This window comes from Macrobrachium nipponense, chromosome 14 (assembly GCF_015104395.2).
Source record: "Macrobrachium nipponense isolate FS-2020 chromosome 14, ASM1510439v2, whole genome shotgun sequence".
NCBI lineage: Eukaryota > Metazoa > Arthropoda > Malacostraca > Decapoda > Palaemonidae > Macrobrachium > Macrobrachium nipponense.
Window position 1 is genome coordinate 85,774,056 of NC_087207.1, and position 6,950 is coordinate 85,781,005.

At 46.5% G+C, this 6,950-nt stretch overlaps 1 long non-coding RNA gene across 1 annotated transcript in view; it reads right to left on the reverse strand.

Annotated features, from left to right (window-relative positions):
• Positions 1–3,320, reverse strand: part of LOC135226616 (uncharacterized) — a 59,944-nt gene extending 56,624 nt beyond the window's left edge. The window contains exon 1 of the long non-coding RNA XR_010317260.1: positions 3,154–3,320. This is a non-coding gene — a long non-coding RNA (uncharacterized LOC135226616). The remainder of the gene's footprint in view (positions 1–3,153) is intronic.
• Between the last annotated feature and the right edge of the window lie 3,630 nt (positions 3,321–6,950).

A 6,950-nucleotide genomic window follows, 5' to 3' on the forward strand; every position in this document is an offset into this window, starting at 1 on the left:
CCTGGCGGGCCAGCGCCCGCCCGTCCCTGGACGCCTGGCGGGCCGTCGCCCGTCCCGTCCCGGGACGCCTGGCGGGCCGGCGCCCGTCCCGGGACGCCTGGCGGGCGCGCCCGCCCGTCCCGGGACGCCTGGCGGGCCGTCGCCCGCCCTCCCGGGACGCCTGGCGGGCCGCGCCCGCCCGTCCCGGGACGCCTGGCGGGCCGCCCGCCCCGCCCGTCGACGCCTGGCGGGCGGCGCCCGCCCGTCCCGGACGCCTGGCGGGGCCGTCGCGACGCCCGTCCCGGGGACGCCTGGCGGGCCGTCGCCCCGCCCGTCCGGGACGCCTGGCGGGCCGCGCCCACCCGTCTGGACGCCTGGCGGCCGTCGCCCGCCTTTCCCGGAACGCCTGGCGGGCCGTCGCCCGCCCCCGCCCGGGACGCCAGGCGGGCCGTTCGCCCGCCGTCCCGGGACGCCTGGCGGGCCGTCGCAGCCCAGTCCCGCGACGCCAGGCGGGCCGTCGCCCCCGCCCTCCCGGGACGCCAGGCGGGCGTCGCCCGCCCGTACCAGGGAACGCCTGGCGGGCCGTCGCCCGCCCCCCCCCCGTCCCGGACGCCTGGCGAGCCGTCGACGCCGTCCCGGGACGCCTGGCGGGCCGTCGCCCGCCCTCCCGTCCCGGGACGCCTGGCGGGCGTCGCCCGCCCGCAACCCGGGACGCCCAGGCGGGCCGTCGATCCGACCCCTCCCGGGACGCCAGGCGGGCCGTCGCCCGCCCCTACGGGACGCCAGGCGGGCCGTCGCCCGCCCGTCCGGGACCCGGCGGGCAGGCGCCGCAACCCCGTACCCTGGACGCCTGGCGGGCCGTCGCAGCCCGTCCCGGGACGCCTGGCGGGCGTCGCGCCTTTCCCGGAACGCCTGGCGGGCCGCGCCCGCCCGTCCCGGGACGCCAGGCGGGTCGCCCGCCCGCCCCTCCCGGACGCCTGGCGGGCCGTCGCCCGCCCGTCCAGGGACGCCTGGCGGGCCGTCGCCCGCCCCGTCCCGGGACGCCTGGCGGGGCCGTCGCCCGCCCGTCCCGGGACGCCTGGCGGGCCGTCGGCCCGCCCGTCCCGGGACGCCAGGCGGGCCGCGCCGCCCCTCCCGGAACGCAGGCGGGCCGTCGCCGCCCGTCCCGGGACGCCAGGCGGGCCGTCGCCCGCATGTCCCGGGACGCCTGGCGGGCCGTCGCCCACCCGTCCCGGGACGCCTGGCGGGCCGTCGCCCGCCCTCCCGGGACGCCTGGCGGGCCGTCGCCCGCCCGTCCCGGACGCCGGGCGGGCAGTCGCCCGCCCGTCCCGGGACGCCTGGCGGGCCGTCGCCCGCCCGTCCCGACGCCAGGCGGGCCATCGCCGCCGTCCCGGTACGCCAGCAGGCCGTCGCCCGCCCGTCCCGGGACGCCAGGCGGGCCGTCGCCGCCCGTCCCTGGACGCCAGGCGGGCCGTCGCCCGCCCGTCCCGGGACGCCAGGCGGGCCGTCGCCCGCCCCCCGTCCCGGGCGCCTGGCGGCCGTCGCCCGCCCATCCCGGGACGCCAGGCGAGCTTTGCCCGCCCTCTCCCTATAGAGAGTAACACCTCTGCTTAACCTTAGAACCAGAATATGCCACTGAATCCTTTCAATTCCCAGGGCATTCTCTCAATTCCTCCTGCTTCTTCTCTTTGCATGCCAGGAATCTCTGAATCCTCCTCTTCTTATCCTTGCACTCCACAAATCTTCTCTGAAGTCTCGCTTACTTCTTCTGACGCTCTGAATCTTCTCTTATTCTCTGCTTCTCCTTGGCTCCCACCATTCTGTTTCCTCAATGTTTTCCCTTCTCCTGCTCCTCCCCCAATCTTCTATCTATCTTCTGCTTCCAATCTTGCCACTCCACCAATCCTTTCATTTTCCTTTCCCTTTCACCAATCAATAAAACTCTTACAAAACGTTTTATACTTATTTCCAGATAACTTTCATTTCCTTCAACCATTAACAAAAACCAAACTTATTACATATAAAAACATCAAACCTTCCATATAGTACACTTCAAAACTTTCATCAAATACAAACCTTTACTTTTTCTCAATCATAAAATCAAGTATTGCACTTCACTCTTAAAATCCATTCCAAACTAAAATCAATTCTAACACATGCATTTATCAAACAAGTCCTTTCAATTCCAGTTAAACTCCAATTATTATACTAAATAACAAAATTTGCTAAAAAAATTCATTGTGTAAATGAAAATCGTACTTTCTAGATAAACTTTATTGATTTCAATAAAAAAAAAAAAAACTTTCCATACACAAACATCCTCCTCAAATTTTTCACATCTGATCCCTCTTCACAAGGCCAGCTTAGACTTGGTCGCTCCATTCCTTGAACATGGACAGCTGCTCCTTCATTTTCCACTTCTCCTTCTCCACGCATCTCTAATTCCCAGGCAGCTTCTTCACCTGGCAAACCAATTTCTCCTTCGCTCCTCGCACCTCTCCAACCTCATCTTCCAACTGGTCGTTCCGTTCGCCCTGAACACCGCTCTTCCTATCCAGCCACTTGAAGCCATGATTTTCCTTCCTCTAGGAGGCACCTCAGCTCCTTTCTCTTCAGTTTTGCAACCTCAACTTCACAATAGAGTCCACACCTTTCCTTCCTAAGGTCTTCCACTTTCTTCTGCAGGAGCTCGAACCTGACCTCGGCGTCTTTCCTGTCCGATTAGCGCTTTTCGGTCGCGTCTTTTCGTTCCTGGACGAGCCTCGCCATCCGCGCCGCTTCTCTTCGCTCTATATCTGCAGGTCCTTCTCCTTCTGTCGTAGCAGTTTTCTCTGCCTCTCAACCTGCCAGTTTGCCTCTGGCAATTGTACTGTCGGTTCCCTTATCCTCTCACATAGGGCATGTGTAATCCATCAACTGCTCATTTTCTTCTGTGTCTTGACAATCTTGTCTTCCAGCTGCTGTTTTTCCATCTTCACTTGATCCTTCTCCTTCACAAACAACGTCTCACCTTCGAATAAGTGGGCCCTTTCTTGCCAGGCCTGTTCTTGCAACACCCCCTGAGTTATCTGCATCACACGTGTGCTTTCTTCCTTTCCGCCCGCCGCCTGAATCTCTTCATTGTAGAGATTCAGGCCTCTGTTGCAGCTGAAAAATGATCCTGTCCAAGTTCACCTGCTGCTCTCTCTGGTACTGGATGGTGTCTCGCAAGGCCGAAATTCTCTCCTTCAATTCCATTTCCTTGGGCTCTTCACCTCCATCATCAGGAATTACGAGGACCTCACCAGTCAATAGGCAGACCTATAAACAACATCACTATCCTGCGTCACACTTCTCTCCGTATTTCAACACATCTACACAACAACGTCACACACAGCTGCTGCCAAGGCCAGGTAGGCCACATTTTCTTCAAACTGGAATACCCACTTCATATACTCTCCTCTATATCTCTTGCTTTTTCCTTGATTTTCAATATTTTACAAGAGATATTTCGATTTATCGAAATATAGCAAGAAACATTCTGAAAGATTTTTAATCATGCCCCCCCTCTCTCTCTCTCTCTCTCTCTCTCTCTCTCTCTCTCTCTCTCTCTCTCTCTCTCTCTCTCTCTCTCGGGATACTTTTTGCAGTAAGTATCTTTTTTTGTGTTTGGTCTCTTATCGTCTTATCTATTAAAATATATTTAGGGATTTTCCTTTATTTACCTTTTTGTCTACAAGAAAAACAATACTAACTACAGGCGGGCAATTGGAACTGAGCAAAAAATGACCATTTTTTAAGCTACGTTTTATTTTTATTGAATTTAACAAAATAACTAAAAGATATCATTCTAAATGAATTAGCCGAGACATCAAGAGAAATAATATATATTATATATAATAATCAACTTCTCAACCATAATGATTTTCAAACACTATAGGTAAGTTTTAAGATTTTAAATTTATATCATATGGATACAAAGAAAAGGTAAAACGAAATTTAATTATACTCAATTTGTCCTATATAAAAGTGAAAATCAGATATAAAGGAGTACAATTTTATTAGAGCAAATCCACCTGATTCCTAATTGAAATCCAATATAGAATAAAGTAGAAAATCCAAACAACCCTATTTCTATATAAGGCGACGCATTTGGTGTGAATGCATCCTTAGAACACAAATGTAATTAATACTGTTTAATACGGATCATAATGACAACAACTAAATACTGTGCCTCTCAATGATGTGTAACGAAGAAACTGTTGCAATTTAAAAACAATTACAGAATCAATAATGTCGTCAAATAATAAATACAACAATGAAAACGACATGACTTGTAAGGTTAAGAAAATGAATTGCAGAAGCGTGCTTGATAAAGAAAAAAAAATATCTGCGTAAAACACGTTCCAGGGAAATCAAATACATAACCCACACTTCTGTTACATAATATAAACTGTAGATTCCATACCTGATCGTCTGTGAGGTCACAGATGCAGATGGAGGTTGAACATCTACTCATTGTATATTATCATACAATAATAATAATAAAATATTGACACTAGCTCACGTGTTTTTTGTTATGTTCCTTTTACTTGATTACCAGTTAATGCAAATGTTTTGGAAGACCATGCATATTTCAAAGGTTTAAAGTGAAAAGTTAAATTTATAGTATCTCAAAATTAAATGAAAAAAAAAGTTATTGGTTGGGTTCAAAGTTATCTGCCAGATTGTCGGAAAAATGTGATGTTTTTTTTAGTTTAACATTTAGTCAAACTGAAATAAGCCTTAAATTTTGAATATAGAAGGCTTTGTAAATATCACTACTTTTATTTGTTATTTTGAATAAAGGGAATTACAAACGCGCTTCATTCCAAGAAAAGAAGAACCGATTAAGGTAATAAAGTTGAGAAAGAATAAGAGCACAGCAGTTAAAAAGAAAAAAACTAAGCCTGGCTATTATTAAAAAGGGGTCCAAAAGGTAGAAAAATAACAGCCCTGATAGAATTAGTGGAGCTAAAAGCTGCAGTCTACGAATGGCCATATACTAGGCAACTAAATTCGCCAATGTAAGGTAGCTAGTGGTTCCTAACCCTCCCTAAGACAGGAAATGGTCAGAAAAACGGCAAGGACCACGGCAGTTGACTTCACAGGAGAAAAGAAAGTTAAATCCTACAATAACATATTAACTCCTTTACACATTAAGTTATTTTCTATTACAATGCATCTTGAAAACAAGGATGAAAATATCCTTACGAAAAAAATTATAGTAAAATTGATAATAACTGATATTTTGCAACTGATCTGGTGCTAGGAAGAAAATAAGAACACGAGGCTTCTTCACACCATAATCTAGAAAAGAACTTGATAAGTTATCTCTCTCTGTCTTTCTCTCTACTTATCGCTGTCTTGTTATATTCTGTGGTTCTGTCTTTCTCTTTTCCACCAAATATGAACCTGTTATATTGGTGAAAGTATCCTAATATTTCATGTTGTTTTAGTTACTAACATTTAGTAAATAAAGAAATTATATATAGCCGTATATTTTAGTGTTATTGCTCATATCGCCCGCCTTCTTATGGAGGTTGGCCCAATCATGAATTGTATAAGTATAGACATGTATCGTGTGTATGGTTGCTACCTCAATAAAGTAAGTGAACTGAAATTTTGGCTAATTTGCTGATAGAGATGTTCTTATATATTTATATATATATATATATATATATATATATATATATATATATATATATATATGAATAACTTGATCACGAAGTATATAAAAACGTGATGCTATGTATAAATAAGGTTTTTTTGCCACGAAGGAAAAATGAAAAAGCGAGATAGCCGAGTACTTTCTGTCCTATTCGGACCCTTTGCTCAGTAAAGGGTCCGAATAGGACCGAAAAGTACTCGGCTATCTCGCTTTTTCATTTTTTCCTTCGTGCAAAAAAAACCTTTATATATATATATATATATATATATATATATTATATAAATATAATATATCTATATCTATATATATATATAATAATCTATATATATATATATGATATAAATATATATATGAACATCTCTATCGCAATTAGCAAAATTTTCAGTTCACTTACCTTATTGAGGTATATATATATATATATATATATATATATATATATATATATATATATATATATATATATATATATATATATATATATATATATATGTGTGTGTGTGTGTGGTGTGTGTGTATATATATATATATCGTTATAGATATATATATATATATATATATATATATATATATATATATATATATATATATATATATATAATATAAAGAGGTGGCTTGCTACTTTACAGATCATCACTGTTAACACTGTTGGTGAAAGTTTTTGTATCGATCTCGTGGACAGTCATGTCAGTCTATAAGATTTAATGATCTATAGGAAATGCTTTTACATAAATACTGAGTTCCTAAGCACTTTTAGTCTCATATTTATTTCGCATATTTCCTTAAATGCACATTTTACACTCAAACCCAGTTTCGTCAACAACAAAATGTTTACGACCACTCTCTTAATTAACGTTAATGATTATGGATACTTTACTCTATGCTCAAGAAAAATACCTGCTGCCCACTCCTCCTTCCTTGGCCTGACGGCGCAACATCTATTGGATGTTCCATTAGTTACTTGTTCAACTGCTTCAGGACCTTTCACACTGTCGTACGTAAATGCGACACGATGTCGGACCAACATGCGACTAGCAGTGGACTATTATCTCTAATGTATGTACCTTTTCACACTATGTCGGTCCGGCACAGTGTTGCCAAAGTGCGGAGAAACGACCAAAAGTGCGGAGAAGATTCGAGGGGGAGTCATTGAATGCAGAGCTGAGGTCTGCACTCCTCACCGTGTGGCGGCGCTGTAGGTCCGCATATATATTTAAGCTTTTAAAACTTGTTTTCATCATTGAAAAATGATTGAAATTCTATGATATTTTTGAAAGTACTCATA